Source organism: Mirounga angustirostris, unplaced genomic scaffold, assembly GCF_029215605.1.
Source record: "Mirounga angustirostris isolate CCGP_5_RB_7025 unplaced genomic scaffold, mMirAng1.0.hap1 SCAF_4, whole genome shotgun sequence".
NCBI classification, from domain to species: domain Eukaryota; kingdom Metazoa; phylum Chordata; class Mammalia; order Carnivora; family Phocidae; genus Mirounga; species Mirounga angustirostris.
In genome coordinates this window covers 108965691-108982596 of record NW_026991712.1, presented here as the reverse complement: position 1 = coordinate 108982596, position 16906 = coordinate 108965691, and the positions used below count along the sequence as shown (strand labels likewise).

Sequence of the window (16906 nt, the reverse complement as noted above, 5' to 3'; positions counted from 1 at the left end):
AAATCTTCATTTGTCAAATTTAAACTATACCTGTCCCAGTTGTTATCAGGGCTCATAGCTCTTATCCCTTAAAAGCAGCAAAATATTGTCAAGTCACACAACCTCCCCACAGCCTTGGATGACCCCTAAAATCAATAATATTTGTAACTTGTAAGAGCACGGTTAAGGAGAACAGAAGGCAAGTGCTGTCCTCGTTAACCACACTGAGCTGTGATAATACAGCTGACTCCCTTGTGTGGCTGTGATCAATTTTAATCTCCTGACCAAGAATAAAAGAATGCAGACTCCTGATTCTGGATACATCTTGAAAGGAGATTATAGATTTGTATGTCTGCAGTGGGAATGAGAGATTTACTTCAACGGGCATTCCAGGAAAGAATACATCTAAACTATCATTCCTCTTCATTACCCTCACTGCTTTCAGGGTCCTCTATTGACAGAACGAAATACTGAAAAAGGTGTACACAACGGGTTAAAAAGCAAAGCTATCTTGGTGGGCATACAATCAAATGACTACAAGAGAGAGACTCCATAGTGGTTTGTTTTATTGCTACGTGATTTAAGGTGACGTTACTCCTTCCATCTCAAATTTCTTTATAAATATTATAATTTTGTGCCTAGCATCTTCATGTGAAAACCTTTATTTTTAAGCAATTAAAAGAATGCATTGCTTATTAAAATCATGATTAGTTATTTCCAAACCATATATCCAGGTACACTGGCACATTTGGGGGGGCGGGTTAAAAATGCAAATTGACTTTGATGTGAGAAAGAGAAGACACACCAGTTTAAGCATTAGTTTTGTATCTCTACCTATACTATACCCATCTTCCTCCCCTCTCCCTCTCTCTCTGTATATATATGATAATGTATGTGTGTGTATATATATATGTATGTATGTATATGATATATATGTATATATAATAATCATTTATACATAAATCAGACATAATCTTAAAAAAATAAGCTATTTTGTTGTTAAAAGTAGAATGAATATAAGGTGGTTCTAGGGATTTAAAGAGACAATCCATGTAACTGTAATTTGAAAATTTTACAATTACTATAAAATAGCTTTCTCAGTACATCAGACAAAATTTCTTATTCCACGTCATCACTGTCGTCATTGCAGCAGTTTTTGAGCATTCACAATTCATCATGTGCAGTGACAGACCAAAAAAAAAAAAAAAAAGGTGGTGAAGCCATGGACTCCAGAGCCACAGCCTAAATTCCTGACTCTGCTGTTTACCAGGGGTATGATCTTGAGCACATTAATTAACCACCTTTTCTACAGGCTCCTCATCTATAAAACAGATATAAGGTAATTAATAGCACCGAGCTAACTGGGGCTCGTAGTAAGGAAATGAAAGAATATATAGGAAAGCCTAGAAATGTTTATGGTACTTAATGGGCACTAAATAGGTGTTAGCTGTAGTAAAATGTATTCTACTTCATTTATTCATTCAATTATAAGCATTAAGTGCTCTCTCTGTTGCAAAGACTATACTAGGAAACATTAAGATGAGCAGAATACTCTTAACAATATGATGTTGACAAGTTGTTTAACTTTGGGCATTAGCCTTCTTAATTGCAAAATTAAAATACTAGTATTTGTCTTGGAAGACTGCTGTGAGGATCAAATGAAATTATGTAGAGTGCCAATCATAATAGCAGCTGCGTATAAGGGATGGTCAGTAAATGTTTACTAAATGAAGGAACAAAGAACAGGATGGTTGGAGGGATGCATGGATGGATGGATAAATGCTGTGCTTCAGGTCAGAGAAAAAATAAGAGTGGATTAATAAGGCATCAGCTCAGAGCACACATTTATAAGTAAAATTAAAATCATACTAGACTAAAAAAATTTAAATGCAAGAGGTAACTTGAGGTTTTACATGAACTTCTGGCAAAAATTACATTTGTCTTGTTTCCTCCAACACAGAAATCAACATCCAGTGAAAATATAAAATACAGATATATTCCTTTCACATGAGCTGTCTTATCTCTGTTTATCAATTGTGTAACAGATTCACAATTTTTGAAAAGCCCAAATTTGGTAGTGGTAGTCAACTGATATTCTAAAACCAATAGAGCAGAGTATGGTGCTTTTACAGGCAGGGGTGATTTCTTTTTTATCATTTGATTTTTAAATATTTAATGTAGTCCATGTAAATTTGATTGGTTTAAAAAGTTTCTGAAAAGAAAGCAAGAAAACATAGAGGTGGGAATCACTTTGACACTTTTATTTTAAGAACAATGACTCTGCCTCTGCCAACAGAAGTGAATTAGTAATAGAATCTGTTTCTCTGTGAATTTTGGTAATGGAAATTTATATTATTCTGTCTCTTAAAATTAGTATTAATCAAATAGTTAAAACACATATATTGATTTGAAAACATAATAACATTTAAACCTATCAGTGTGCCAATCCAGTCCAATCCTATTCTATATACACTCAAAGTTGATCAGTTTTAATGAGCTATTCTATGAGGGTAATATCACCAGCCATTCATTTTTTCCACAGGTAATGCAATGCTAAATTTAGAGGTATAATGAAAACGAAACCAAGATTGCGCCAACATCTTAAATGGTAAAGAAATTGCTGAATATCAGACCTAGTCAAGTGGTGAAGGATAAATCTAATTACCAAGTTCAAGGAAGAGATACCCAGAGCCAAGTGGAATAGAGATTCAGTCCAGAGCTGGCACAGATCAACAAGCAGGCAAGAAAGAGGGAGAGAGACTGGAATTCAGAGCAAAACAAAAGACTTTTTCTTGATCACTGACTGGTTCAGGGAAGCTTTTATGGAACTAAAAACAGTTTTTTTTAGATATCATAAAAATACTATACTCTCTGACAAAAAAAATGTTATAAATTTACAATTGTCAATGCCTACTTACACATGTAAAACTTTGGGAGACCCAACTCACGTGTTAACTGAGGACAAACTTTGCATATGTGTGTGTATGTATCTATGTGTATAATATATATTATATATGTACACACACGTCCACCAATTCAACTACAGGTACATGAGTAAGATCTATACGTAACCATATATCTGTATATGTAATGTGTATGTGTACATTTTATTTGTTAATAATAAACTAGTGTGCCTTTATGAAAAGGTAAGACAATCGACTTATATGGGTCCCTTTAACAGCTCAAAAACCACTTACAAGAATCAGCAGATATAATTATCTTAGGTAGAATGGTCTCTCCCCTTCCAACCTTTATCTCCCACTCTCTCCTAACTTTCTTTTAGGATAGAAATCACTAAGAATCCATTGGCTGCCATGATCCAAGGTGGCTTAAGATATCCAGATAAATTAGGATAAGCCAACCACCACGCCAGGCTAAGTTATAGCCAAATAATCAAGTCGTTTACCACCAAGTCATTTACAACTGCTGTACCTCCTGATTGGTCTATGCCTGTGCTCTGCTAGTTAGTCAATATTTGAAATGTCACTCTTGGGATCCAGCCAAATTAAAGTGAACATGAGGATAAGAGGCCAAGAAATATTTTCTAAGCTAACATAGCAACCAAGATAGGGTTGGGTGGGGTGGGGGTGAGAATAACAGAGAAATGAAAAGACACAGAAATATTATCCTTTTCCCCTTTTCAAAATATATAACGAAATCTCAGAATGCATGTATTATTCACTGAATCCCTAACACCCCTTCTAACAAATACAAGTAAATATTCCCAGAGCTTTGTTGTTAACATGACTTTCTGACTAGAAAAAGCATGAATGGCTTATCTATTATTTGGGCCATCATGCCAAATATTTAGGGTGTATACCATCTCCACAGATCTATCCCTAAAATCTGCATTTATAGTAAGTGATAATACAAGCAGAAAGGGTATCACAGACCAATTGAATCCAGTGTTGCATTGTTTAAGTTCAGCATATTAATGCAATATGATATTGTCTCAGCAGAGTTTCATTTCACATGATAAAAGAAACAAGAAGCATCTGATCAATAAACAGAAAATCAAGTTATATGTTCCCGCTAGGTTTCTCTAACAAGGATTAATCTCAGAAATGTTGGTGCATGCCTAATGCTGTGGCTTTTAATCCTCTCACACCAATGGGTCTAAGATACTTGCTATTAGCACTAATGTAAAAAGAATTAATACTTTACATATGGCTATCCACTCTACTCAAATGAAGGGGTTAATGGTAAAATAAGCCTTTAAGGATGTAAATGATTCCGCCCATGTGGCTGGAAAATAGCTCAAGTGTTTTTCACTTAAAATTGTTAACATATAGAAACATAATTATCTCTGAAGTTAATATGCACCTCACTGAAAATCTCACGGTCTACAAAAATTAAGGAAAGTAGCAACCTTAATGAAGTTATAAAATGTATATCATTTATTAAGCAGCAAATTATATCTTTAATTTTGGCTTTAATATATCTTTAATTTTAGCTTTAATGATTATATGAAAAACATCTTCCAAAACCCCAGGACCAATCATGCCATGGCAATAGGGTTATTTTCTTCTACTCACTACCATCCACCCACCCACCCCAAGTGCTAAACAAGGTTGTAATTAACCTTAAGCTTCCTTTCTATGAGCATGTACTTCTCTGAAATATGGAAACAATCAAGGGCAAGACAACACCATATGAGTGTTTTTCCATTAAGAGTCTTGTATCTAATTTTGACACATTCTTATTGATTAATGTAGAGTACTGAACAATCCAGTGAATGTTATGAATCAGATTTCTACTGCTACTTGGAAATGTGAAATGTTAAAATCAAAAGGTTAAAGCCAAGTTAGGCAGACATTTTTCCTCCCACTCTCCCTTTCCCCCTCCTTTTTTCTCCCCTTCCTCTGATTCCTCCCTCCTTTTGGCAAATATTAATTAAGTAGCCCTGATATGATAGGCACTGTTCTCTTGTGGGAAAAATTATCTGAATTTGTTTAAATCATATACTAATTTAATGTAAAGTTTATTTGCATAATCAAAGCATAATTTCAGTTGTCAGTAGTTTAAGTCTGAAAACTCTCTTTCCTAAGAAAAAATATTTTCTGTCTTGGTAATTCAAGGGGACAAATTCCTGCTTCAGCGTGCTCAGATTAATCAATCATACCTGTTTGAAAATGATTAGGAAAGAGTAGGTATATCACTAAAATCTTGAATAAATTTTTTATCATTATTTATCTTCTGTTAACACAATGCTCATCACCTGTTTTACATAAACTATTAGATAGTTTCAATCACAGAAAGGTAGATAGAATTTACATGCTATATCTAGAAATCTGGATTATAAACCATTTCTCATTAAATAACCTAAGACAAGTATGGTCAATGTTTCTCACTATGAAGCAGGTTAAGGTAAGGGATGAGTCAGCTGGAGGAGAGATCCCATGTTGTCAGAGGTGGGTGGGAAAGGAGTAAAGAACAGAGGAGGAGACATGATGATATGTGCTGGTGAGACTGTCCAAAACATCTGTTTCCAATGCCTAATTGCCAATATAGGTCTAAGTCTGTCCATTGATCTAACATATATCTACTAATTAAAATTACAACTAGAAAGAGTCAGAGTAGGAATATAAACAAATACAATGAATGAATTTTATGCACAAAAGACATGGTACAAAAGCGTCTGCCTTTGGCTCAGGTCATGATCCCAGGGTCCTGGGATCGAGTCCCACATCGGGCTCCCTGCTCAGCGGGGAGTCTGCTCCTCCCTTTCCCTCTGCCCCCTTTCCCCCGCTGGTGCTCTCTCTCTCTCACACTCTATCAAATAAATATAAATCTTTTTTTTTTTTTTTTAAAGATACAGAGGGGCGCCTGGGTGGCTCAGTCACTTAAGTGTCTGCCTTCGGCTCAGGTCATGATCTCAAGGTCCTGGGATCGAGCCCCGCATCGGGCTCCCTGCTCGGCGGGAAGCCTGCTTCTCCCTCTGCCTGCCACTTCCCCTGCTTGTGCTTGCTCTCTCTCTCTGTGTCAAATAAATAAATAAAATATTTAAAAAATAAAAAAATTAAAAAAATTAAAAAAGATACAGAAATATGATAAGTAACAATGGGTATCATTACATGTCAAAAAACACCATTACTGAGTAAAGGAACAAGTATAGAAAAGAGAAAGAAAATAGATTCCTTGTAATACAGAGGATAATATCACAAAGCCAGGAACCACCAGCACCATAAAAGGGTAGCTACACTATATTATCTGTATATACATATGACATTATAATTGTCTTTGAATTTTAGTTACTAGATCATCCTTTTCTCTATCTGTCTCATGAAGAGCCAGAGAGGGCTAGACCTTACTTGTAATCCCAGAGGTATCTCTCATGGGGTTGATATTCAAATAATAGACAAATGGAAATTTTATACAGCACCCACATAGTTCCATTCATGGTACTGAAAGTGATTTAAAACTTAAGTATTTTTAAATGAGCCAAATCTTTAAGGTTGATTTAAATTTTTTTTAAAAAAAGTTTTTTAACAGGATGCATCAAACAAGAAACAGATTTCACACTTAAATTGGGATAACTCCAGGAGATTTTTTTTGAAAAAAAAAAAAAACAAAGGGTGGGTAAGGTGCTAGGGAATTATAAGGGATAGAGAATTGGGGCTAGAAAAATTAATCTAAGATCAGTGTTTCTGCCAGATAATCTAAGTACATCTATTCCATGTTTTCAGCAGCTCAAGAGTCACTATATTATAGTAAATTACATTTGAACACAGTAAGGTGATTTTCCCTGTAAGTCTGATAGAGTAAAATCAAACATAGAAACTTACCCTTGTAATTTCCTATGATAAGAGAACTAGGAGCATCTTTTGTTCTAATGTCTTTGGCTCTGGTTCCTGAAACCCTTGTAATTTCCTCAGTGATAGAAGTGTCTTTTGTTCTAATGAGATAACTCTGGGTGGGCTCCTGGATGGGGGCTGGTCACCAGAAAGACCAAGCCCTGATTAGAAGCTTGGAATTTTTGGCCTTTCCCTCCATTCTCTTAAGAAGGGAGAAGTGCTAAAAATGGAGTTAATGATCCATCACGCCTGCATGATGAAGTCTCCATTAAAATCCCAAAGGTACAGGGTTCAGAGAGCTTCCAGGTGGGTAAACACATCCACTACCAGGATGGTAATATACCTCAACTCCATGGGGACAGAAGCTCTTGCCCTTGGGACTAGCAAATTAATCAAACCTGAGAAGGTGGTGGTGGGAAACTCTGATTTGTAGATAAGTCCTACAGAAGTTGTGGGGAACCTGGGGACCTAATACTTGAAATTGGCATCTGAAGTAGGATGGGAAAATTCTTATGGACTGAGTCCTTAACCTGTGAGATCTGACACAATCTCCAGGTAGATAACTCATAATTGAGTTAAATCATAGGACACCCAGCTGATGTTGCCGAGAATTTCTTGGTGTGGAAAAAAAAAACCCACACATTTGGTACCAGAAGTGTTGTGAGTGTTTGAGTGAGTAGTAAAGGAGATACATAGGAGGAACACAGGAGGTGGAAAACTAGATTTTTCCCTACAAAGGAATATATATATATATATATTTCGTGTGTATAATGTGATTTTTTAAAAAGATTTTATTTATTTATTTGTCAGAGAGAGAGAGATTGAGCATGTGCGTGAGTACAAGCAAGGCTGCATGCCAAGCAAGGAACCCGATACAGGACTCAATCCCAGGACCCTGGGATCATGACCTGAACTGAAGGCAGATGCTTAACAGACTGAGCCACCCAGGCGCCCCTATAAATGTGATGATTTAATATACATATTATACTGTGAAATGAGTATTGAGTCAAGTTACTCAATATAACCATCACTATACATAGTCATCTTTTGTGTGTGTATATGTGGTAAGAGCACTTACCTACTGTCTTAGTATACATTATTACTAACTATAAACACTATGCTGTACATTAGATTCCCAGAACTCATTCATCTTATAACTGAGGTTTGTACTCTTTGGTCAACCTCTCTCCATTTCCCCCACCCCTGAGTCCCTAGTAACCGCCATTCTACTCTCTGGTTCTATGAGTTCAACTTTTTTGGATTCCACATACAGACGACACCTGACTTAGAATGGTTCAACTTAGGGTTTTTCCACTTTACGACAGTCCAAAATGATATGCCTTTGGTAGAAACTGTACTTCAAATTTTGAATTTTGATTTTTTTCCCAGGCTAGCGATACGCTGTATGATACCTTCTCATGATGCTGGGCAGTGGCAATGGGCCACAGGTCCCACTCAGCCACAAGATCACAAGGGTAAACAACTGACATACTTACAATCACTCTATACTCATACAGCCATTCTGTTTTTTCACTTTCAGTAGGGTATTCAATAAATTACATGAGATATCCAACACTTTATTATAAAATAAGCTTTGTGTTAGATGATTTTGCCCAATTTTAGGCTATGATGTTCAGTAGGTTAGATGTATTAAATGCACATTTTACTTAACGGTATTTTCAACTTCTGATGAGTTTATTTGTATATAACCCCATCATAAGTCAAGGAAGATCTGTATAAGTAAAATCATACAGTATTTGTCTTTCTGTGTCTGGCTTATTTGACTTAACATAATGTCCCTTAGGTTCATCCATGATGCAAATGGCAGGATTTCCTTCTTTCTATGGCTGAATAATATTCTATTATATATAATATATATCTATATACCTATATCTATATATAGATATATATAACACTTTCTTTAGTAATCTTTGTATGCTACTAACAAGAATGTAAATTGGTATAGCCATTATGGAAAACAGTATGGAGTTTCCTAAAAAAAAAAAAAAAATAGTACTACTATATGATCCAGCAATCCCACTCCTGGGTATATATCCAAAGGAAATGGAATCAATATCATGAAGAGATTCTTGCACTCCTATGTTCATTGTGGCATGGTTCACAATAGATAAGATAAGGAAACAACCTAAGTGTCCATTAGTGAATACATGGTTAAGATTTCAGGTTTCTAAAAATATAGAGCCATTTCTAATTTTTCACATATGCCTAAATTAGTTAGTTTAGACTGATAAATTCTGAAATACTATTTAAATATTGCTGCTTATATGATTCAAGTTAACACACATTTATAGAATTATATTACTGCTTTGGTGGATTTAAAAAAAATCCTGTTATTTTTTTTTAAATAAATCCATATATCCAAACATCTCACTACTTACTGAACATTTCCCACCAGCTGGAAACACATCAGATTCAACATTTCCAAAATTTTATCCATTGTCTTCTTTCCCAGATGTACTCTTGATCTGACATTCAGTTTTTATGAACAGTAAGATTATCATTCATTCAAAATATATTTATAGAGCATTTACTATGAGCCAGATACTGTGCTAAGTGCTGAGACTCTATAGTATCCAATGTTGAACTGAATCCAGGCCTCATGTTGGGGAAAAAAAAAAATTATATTGTGTGACATACACACCAACTATTCAGCTTATCAGATAAGTAGAAAACTAGGAATCATCCATCTACACATCTCCCTCTTCATCAAACCTCATGTCTATTAAATCATAAAATTCTATTCTTTTCACTTAATAATTTCTGAGGTTAACATTCTCAACCCCAGTTCAAGCCCTTATCATTTCTATCCTGACTGACAAGAATACCCTCCCAAACTGATCTTCCTGCTTCTAGAATATCTGGAATCATTCCCCCAACATACCTGCAGGGACATTTTTCTGAAATGGAAAATTCACCATTATCACTGATCAGGGACACCCCAGTAGTTAACTCCTTAGCATGGTACGTGTAAGGCTCTTTGTTATCTGAACTCAAGTATTATCTCTCTCATTCCTTTAACACTTAACACTTCACTTCTGATAGACCAATTTGAATTTCATTGTGTAGTGCCCTAAATACCTCATTCGCTCTCATTACTCCATGCATTACTGATTCCCTATGATTGGAATGGTCCTCCTTCCTCCTTTGCCTGGCTATCTCTGAACTTGTCTTTAAGAAGCAAATAATAAATCAACTCCTCTGAGAAGATTTACAGACCAGCACCCCCCCACCCCAAACTGAAATATCAGATTCCTACTCTGTGTTTCCCCCTTTATTATTATTATAACCAGTGTTTCAGTCTATTGGTCTTTACACTGCACTCTAATTAATTTCTTATTTTTTTTGTCTGTGAATTCTTTAAGCCAAGTCCCTGCTCTGTTCTTCTCTGTATTCTTTCTGCCTAATACATGGTAGTTACTCAGTATTATCCCGAAGAAGAAATGGTAAATTTAGCTATTCATCCATTTTCTAATTTTTCTCAGCATCATAAAAGAAAGGTTCTTACATATGTGAATGAATCACCTTTTTTTTCTTTTTAATATCCAAGGATCAAAATGTAATTTTAGGATAATGAGATTGAAAATTATACTAAGAAGAAAATTCTTATTCAAAATATTATCTTTTGAGACAGGATAGGATTACCATGGACAATACAGAGATGATGGATACTTACCTATTATTCACTTACTTATTCATACAAATAACTTGAATGTTGTCCTAAAATCAAAATTTCCAAGCATGGCAATATTATAAATCTATGAATCACAAATATTAATAACTGTATCTACCCATATATCAGCTCAAATTACTTGAGTGCTTAGATAACTGAAGAGAAGACACAGTAGGTAGATAACTAATTCACATGAAAAAATAAATATATATATGTATATATATATCCTAGATGAATGATTTGTACAATACTAAACAATAATTATAATTTTTCATTTCAATTTTTAATGCTTTGGACAAAAAGAAAGCCCAGAGAATGAATATTCTCCTGTTGCATTAAAATTCTTGAGTTTATTAAAGCGGAGATTTGTTTTAAAGTTAAGGCTATGAAAATATTCTTTCTTCTTTCTCTCTCTCTTTCTCCTCTTTCTTCCTCCCTATTCCTTCCTTTCCTCCTTCCCTCCCTCCCTCTCTCTTTCTTTCTTCCCCCACCCCTCTCTTTTCTTTTTCTTTTCCCTCCTTCTTTTCTTTCATAAATGATCCAAAGACCCAATTCCTACATATTAAGATGGGACTTAAGTATGAAGAAAAAAAACACACAGTGTACATGTTTAAAACCCCATGCTTTCTTCATCAGAAACACAAGACCAAGACTCCAAAGAAGTCAGTTTTAGAAACTACTATATAAGAACACTAAACCAATCCATGCTAAAATGAAATTAATTGGCAATGGGCTAATGACTTCAGGCAAATATATTTTTGCCAGAGTGATAGACAACTAAGATAATGGTGACTGTATCAGACCAGTCAAATTGCCACATTTGTTAAGTTAGCATTAAAAGAGAAAAACAACCTTAAATGAAGTTAGATTTACAGTGGAGGTCCTACACCCTTAGCTTTGCTGGATCTTTGGCTTTGGGTGGTCTCCATGACCACTGAAAAATACCATTATTGAAGAAGAGGCCAGGCTGAGGATAAAATGTGTCCTATGATCTAGGGAAAACCACAGAGTATTTGCAGAGAGATTTTTTTCTCTGAGTGGTTTTGCTCCCATGTACTAGGTAAGAGGATGCACCTAAGAAACAAGACTTGTAAAATTCTCACTTCTCTGCAGCATCTGCATCATGTAGGAGATTTTGAGAAATGCAAAACCTCAGGCCCCAACACCAGACCCACTGAGTTAAATCTGGAAGCAGATCTCCAGGTGATTCATATGTACATTAAAGTTTGAGAAGGACTAGTAAACCAACAATTCTCATCTTGAGGTAAGAATAAACTTTATGAAAAGAAGGAAAAAGTTTCAAGATGCCTTCTCTTGAAAAACTCTCAGGTTGCCCCTTGGCCCACCTGAAACATAAGTCATACATATTGTGGTAAGACTTGTAGGTCATGGGGCGCCTGGATAGTTCAATTGGTTAAGCGACCGACTCTTGATTTTGGCTCAGGTCATGATCTCACGGTCGTGAGATCGAGACCCCCATCAAGCCCTGCATGGACCCCCGCATAGGGCTCTGCACTGGGCATGGATCCTGCTTAAGATGTTCCCTCTCCCTCAGCGCTCCCCCCACCCCTGCTTGTGTGTGTGCGTTCTCTCGGTCTCTCTCAGTAATAATAATAATTATAATTTAAAAAAATAAAATCTAGTTTCCACGTAGTCTCCCAGCTTCTTTTTCCCCTATCCACATCATTCCATTAAAAAACAAAAATAAACAAACAAAAAAACCCTAAGATTTGTTGTAGGTCTGATAACTACATAAAAAAAGCAAATGGGCAAGTACATAGAAAAAGAATTTTTGAAATGGTACAGGTGACTCTTTTGAATGCTGTCACTTGAATAGTATAAAGTCATTACCCAGCTCTACTTTTTATCCCATTTTACTGATGAGGAAAATAAAGCATTGTCTTAGTACTGTTCTAAATCATGTTTCCCAAACTCTCTGTAGTGAGGGAAAAGTGGTTTTTTTTTTTTTCAAGATTTTATTTATTTATTTGAGAGAGAGAATGGGGAGGAGGGTACAGGGTGAGGGAGAGAATCCTCAAGCAGAATCCTCAAGCAGACTCCTCGCTGAGCACAGAGCCTGATGCAGGGCCTAGGGCTTGATCCCACGACCCTGAGATCATAATCTGAGCTGAAACCAAGAGTCAGATGCTTAGCCCACTGAGCCACCCAGACGCCCTAGGACCAGTCTTCTTTAATTCCAATCCATTAAAAAAATATATTTGTATAAAATAATATAAATTAGAACCATTAATTGAAAAAAAAAGCAAGCATACAAATGCATGCCCTGATATTTTATTATTTGATTCATCAGACATGAAATTACTCTGTCAAGTTGCTATAAAGGTTTCTAAACACTCACTCTCAGGGTGTGGGCTTAAGTCATTATAGAATAGTGACAACCAGTTCAGGAACTGGCACCAGTCTATGGCTATACTACCAATAGCACTGCTATAGATCACACAAAATTTGAACCCAGGTAGCCATATACTTCAGAAATAAATACAGCATTTGAATCTAGATAGGCTTCAAAACCACCACTTTCAACCACAGTACCATCACTGACCTGTGAGGAGCATAGCTCAGCCTAGAGCACAGGATTCCTTCCTTATAGATCTACACTTAGCTTTTATCAATGAACCAGATCAAATCATAAGGCAGTACAACAGAAGAAATAACACTGAACTGGAAACAGCAGAAGATGTAGTTCTGTGCTTCAATTCTGCAATACTAGTAAATAATTTCTATGAAGATGTTTTTATTTTCATTATTTTTACCTCATTTATATTTGGTGTATGATATACTTTAGACTGTAACTGGGGATAATATATCACACATCACAGGATTGTTATAAGTATTATATACTTTGACAAAGTTTTATTATTTTATTTCACACAGATTGGCAATTTATAAAATCTAATGTTCTATTGAAATGTAACAATTGTTTGATTTCAAATCAAGTGTAGTCCACATATTTTCATTTCTTTTAGAATTGCTAGAGATGCCCCCCAAAATTATTCCTACTTTAGACAATTTGCACTAAATTATATTCAAGCATCTTATACGTATATCAAGCTGACAACTACAGGTTTATGATCAAAATGGATATGCTGGTTGACAGGATAAAATACAGTGTTCTATGTGATTCAGTTGCCGTTAGCATTTGGTAGTGTGTAAACGTAACAAGTTTACTACTTTCTGTGAAATTGTAATAAAGCATAATTCTGAACTTAATTATTTAGACTGTCACATGAGAATCCTAAAAGAATAATTTACTTTTTTTTCAAATGTATTGCATATATTCAATCCCTACCCATGTTTTAATCAATGCAATAGAAGCTAACTAATGTGGATGTTAGAACCATGAGTTCTATTTTTATAATACTAACTAGCATGTTTCTTATCCCTTTGAAAAGTTTTGGTGTTCTTTCTTAGTCTTGGTATTTTTTTTATATATATTTACCATATATATAAACTCTCTAATTTCACTTGGTTTCCAGGAAATCTGGAGGTAACTTTTTAAAATAGGTATTTTTCATATGGCAACATTATTTTCTGGGTTTAAAGTCTTCTTAAGTATTGCCAGTGGCATTTGTGCCTATAGTGTTTGACAACTTTTTCTCATGTTGAAAAATAGATTTGAGGAAGTTAAATCAAATTCAAACATCTGTGAATGCTATGACTGATTCTAAATACAAAAAAAGCTGAATGTTATGAGAACTGCTTTTAGTCATTCTTTTTTATTTAATTTTACAGTTTGGCAAAATCCCCTAGTATAAGTGGAAAAAAACATAAGAACTCTGGAATTATTACCTTGGATCTCAGATTCCAAGGAGAGTTGGCTACATCACTATCTCAAGGGATACATCGGACATGAATCTTCAAGTTCTGCTATGTATTGCTGTGTCCACACTCATTTTGAACACATTTAGATTTCTTACTAGTAACATCTCTTGGGTTATTGAGAACCATCTGCATATTACCCTCTAAAGACTAAACTTAGTTGGCCAAAACTTATTCCACTTAAACTTCAAATGACTTATAATTTCACATATTAGATCAAAAAAACATATTTACCTTTTATACTGGTTAAAACTGTATGACTTTTATTAGTAAAAGCTCTTTCATTCTTCACTTTCCCAACCTGTGGAGGTACAATCTTCTTAGCCTTCCTATGTACTTCCACCCTCGTCTAATCATTTTAATTTGAGTTTTCTGGTCCATTCTCATTTTCATTTTTTAATTAAAAAACAGTCTCTACTTGTAAATGTATTATAGCTTTATATAAAAACCAAAAAAATTAGATGTTTTCATCCCATTAAGAGGCCTATCAATTTACCTCTACTATCTGATGATTGGCACTTTTGTGTATCTACATGTCAGTCTACCTAAATTCATAATCATGGCCATGGCAGCATTGCAAAAAGCTGTGATGTCTTTTGGATATCAAAACTAATTTGAATTTGTGGCACCTGGGTGGCTCAGCCAGTTAAGCATCTGCCTTCGGTTCAGGTCATAATCCCAGGGTCTTGGGACCGAGCCCCACATTAGGCTCCCTGCTCAGTGGAGAGCCTGCTTCTCCCTCTGCTCTTCCCCCTGTTCAAGCTCTCTCAACTACTCACTCTCTCAATTAAATAAAATCTTTAAAAAAAACTAATTTGAATTTGAGTATAATAAAAATATTAACTATTTTAGAAATCCTTCAATAGTATAAACATTGAGGACCTACTATAAATTTATCATTCCTTTAGGTCCTTTGAGTAGTACAGAAATATGATAACTACCTGGCACTTAAATATTATTTTAAATATAATAGGTTAGGATGGGGGTATGAGTTAATTTGAATACCACTATACATGTACACTAGAATTAAACAATTAAATCAATGGTGGTCTATGTTTATAGCAGAATTATCAACAATAGCCAAATTATGGAAAGAGACCAAATGTACATCAATTGATGAATGGATAAAGAAGTGGGGTGTGTGTGTGTGTGTGTGTGTATAATGGAATTTGCGTATATTAATGGGATATTACTCTGCCATCAAAAAGAATTAAATTTTGCCATTTGCAATGATATAGATGGAGCTAGAGTGTATTATGGTGACTGAAGTCAGTCAGTCAGAGAAAGACAAATACTGTATGATTTCATTCATATGTGGAATGTAAAAAACAAAACAGATGAACATAGGGGAAGGGGGGGAAAAAGAGAGAGAGAGGGATGAAAACCATAAGAGTCTTTTAACTATAGAGAATGAACTGAGGGTTGCTGGAGAGGTGGTGTGCTAAATGAGTGACAGGTATTAAGGAGGGCACTTGTGATGAGCACTGGGTATTATTTGTAAGTGATGAATCACTAAATTCTACTCCTAAAACCAATATTACACTATATGTTAACTAAGTAGAATTTAAATAAAAACTGAAAGAAAGAAAGAAAGAAAGAAAGAAAGAAAGAAAGAAAGAAAGAAAGAAAGAAAAAAGAAAGAAAGAAAGAAAGAAAGAAAGGAAGGAAGGAAGGAAGGAAGGAAGGAAGGAAGGAAGGAAGAAAGAAAGAATGGATATTGGGAGTCAGGTTTCTCATTGTTGGAGAAAGTAAGAAGAATATGGTAGAATGATCTGCATGGTAATGGATTAAAGTTGGAGATAACAGTATGTATTCAGGTTTAGCTTAATATAGATACAGATGCCTATATATATATAAGTATTTATAGATATACGTATATACACAAGTGAGCATACACAATATGTATTTCCTTACTCTGTCAGCTGAAAGATCCTAGAAACAACAATTGCAGTAGCAATGAGCATACTTAGTTGCTGGATCTTGGGTTTAAATAGTATTATCCAATAAAGGAATCAGGGCTCCTCGGAGAAGCGGCTGATTCTAGGACTAGAACAAGAACTATACAAGATATGCTTAGAGCTTCTTTGTAGCACCAGAAATTTAGTGCTTACAACACATAGGCACACACACACACACACACACACGGAGGTAAATCAAAAGAATACAGGAGCCAACTGAAAGAACTCCTAATGGCCACAGCTGGAACAGTTTGAGCGTCAAAATAAACAAAGTAATATTAGGTTACACCAAAGTATAAAATAAATACCCATGAGTCCATACTAACATAAATAAATAAATGGGCAGAACAGACAAATCTCCATACAGAATAATTCTAAATAATTTATGTAGGTACTCCATCCTCAAGGAAGTAGAGCATAATTCTCCACTCTTTAAGTATGCCTGCGCACTGTGACTTCCTTCCAGACGTCTGGAAAGGGATGAAAAGAGGGGGAAAAAGAGTAACTTTACAGTGAAAAAACATGGCATAACACCACTTTAGCAAAGTAGACTAATGAAAGCTGTTAAAGGTGGTCTATTATGGAAAGTGAAAAGAACATCAGTCTAGAGTAGAGATGATTCACTTCAGAATAATCAGAGATAA

General features: G+C 35.2%; 1 protein-coding gene across 1 annotated transcript in view; it reads right to left on the bottom strand.

Annotated features, from left to right (window-relative positions):
* The window catches only part of DPYD (dihydropyrimidine dehydrogenase), an 800443-nt gene that overhangs the window by 466580 nt on the left and 316957 nt on the right, over positions 1–16906 (bottom strand). The gene's annotated exons all lie outside the window — the stretch shown is intronic.